Genomic DNA, 2,050 nt, shown 5'->3' with positions numbered 1-2,050 from the left:
TTGCACAAACCTAGTTAAGTCCTTCTTCAAATTGTTCATTCGGGTCTCCAAACCTGAAACTCTATTTTCCATGTTTGGGGCTTGCTGTTGTTGTTGGAAACCCGGTGGCCCTATGTCCTTTTGTTGACCTTGGTTACTCCACGAGAAATTGGGATGACTCTTCCAACCCAGATTGTAGGTGTTGTTGTATGGGTTTCCTTGATTCCTCATAGCATTACCTACAAAATCGACATTCTCAACCGAAGATGCATCACCAATAGAGATCGGGCAATCAGAGAGAGTATGTCCTCCACCACACACGGTTTAAGTAGCCACGGCTGCCACTCTACTCAAAGTTAGGAGATCTAACTTCTTACTCAATGATTCCACTTTAGCCGCCAATGAGGTTACTGCATCTATCTCATGGAGGCTGGCCACCTTTTTCTTCTCCCTAGCATTCCATTGGTAGCTGTTTAACCCCATTTCTTCAATTAGTTGACGAGCCTCACAGGGGGTCTTGCTACCTAAGGTACCTCCTGCTGCCGCATCAAAGAGTTGCCTTATACTCAGATTTAAACTGTTGTAAAAGGTCTAAATAATCATCCACTCTAGAAATCCATGTTGCGGGCACTTTCTCAGGAGCTCCTTGAACCTTTCATATGTCTCAAATAGAGACTCCAATTCCAATTGTACAAAGGATGAGATCTCATTCCTAAGCTTTGTAGATTTTCTGGGAGGGAAATAACAGGCAAGAAAAGCTTCTACCATCTCCTCCCATGTGGTAATTGATGTTCTAGGTAATGAGTGTAGCCACTGCTTCGCTCTCCCTTTCAAGGAAAATGGGAAGGCTCTCAACTTGATGCCATCATCCGTTACCCCGTTTATCTTAAGTATATCGCACGCCTCATGAAAGTTCTATGTATGACTGTTAGGATCCTCATCGGCCAAACCATTAAACTATGCAGATTGCTATAACATGTGGATGAATGCCGGCTTCAGCTCGAAGTTCTGAGTTGTAATCGGGGGATGCACAATGCTCGATTGTGTCCCCAATACTTAAGGTCTGGCATAATCCGATAATGTCCGATGCTGCTTATTTTGTTCTACCATGTTTTCATATTCTTCTACTTCCAAATCAGCTAGATTATACTATTCTTGCACAGGTTCTTTCCTTTTTCTTCTAAGTGTGCGTTCGAGCTCGGGATCTCCTTCAATCAATATTGAAGGGTTCCCTCGGGTCATAACCAGGAGCTGCATCAAAAGAAAAAAAAAAATCAGAATGATGATAGAAAAGAAGATATGAAATAGAATGAATGAATAGCTAAGAAAATAAAGTGCAAAGTATTTCTAAACGCTACTCCCTAGCAATGCTGCCAAAAACTTGACATGTCCGAATATGCATGTAAACTGCAAGTGCACGGCTGTCGAAGTAATAATCCCAGATGAGTGGATATCGTATCAATAGAGAGTAGGGAATAAATACATTTAAGTTGTTTCTTAACTAAATGTGGAGATGAATAGTGATAAGTATGACAAAATATGAAATAACGAAAATAAAAGCAACAAGATAGAGAGCACAATTAAAGGAGAAGGTAAGGCAATTGATAAAGATGGGGTACCCGGATATTGATCCGCCTAGGACAATCGTTTCAAGTGCAACAACCCTCTATTATACTTCCTAATTGATGCAACAATGAGTCGTGGTAATCCTTAATTACATGATCCCAAATCTAAGGTCAACCATGCCTAACTCTATACATGTCCCGGATGAGAGATTGAATAACCTCTCAACCTCGCACTCACATAGAATTGCAATTAGCTCTCGGGATTCCAAAAAATAAATCATATTCCTATGTGTAGACCTAACCCTTTGGTCCAGGTGGAAGATCCTTAGCCACAATTAAGCCCTAGGTGCTAAAATCATTTCAGTGCTTCACTCTGTTGCACTCGCAACTAATCCCCAGTGGAAGGTCATCTCTTAGCCCATTCACTCTACTATGGCTGCAAAGAACTCTTGGAACATGGAGGTATGATAGATCACACCTGAGGGGAAATGGGACGCTCTGCTACC

General features: G+C 41.6%; 1 non-coding gene across 1 annotated transcript; it reads left to right on the top strand.

Annotated features, from left to right (window-relative positions):
- The first annotated feature begins 592 nt into the window (after window positions 1–592).
- On the top strand, window positions 593–699 carry LOC120264194. The gene has a single exon (XR_005537364.1). It is a non-coding gene; the product is annotated as a small nucleolar RNA R71 (small nucleolar RNA).
- Window positions 700–2,050: the final 1,351 nt, after the last annotated feature.

This window comes from Dioscorea cayenensis, chromosome 6 (assembly GCF_009730915.1).
Source record: "Dioscorea cayenensis subsp. rotundata cultivar TDr96_F1 chromosome 6, TDr96_F1_v2_PseudoChromosome.rev07_lg8_w22 25.fasta, whole genome shotgun sequence".
Classification (NCBI taxonomy): domain Eukaryota; kingdom Viridiplantae; phylum Streptophyta; class Magnoliopsida; order Dioscoreales; family Dioscoreaceae; genus Dioscorea; species Dioscorea cayenensis.
The sequence above is the reverse complement of the archived record's forward strand: the minus strand, read 5'-3'. Positions and strand labels throughout refer to the sequence as shown.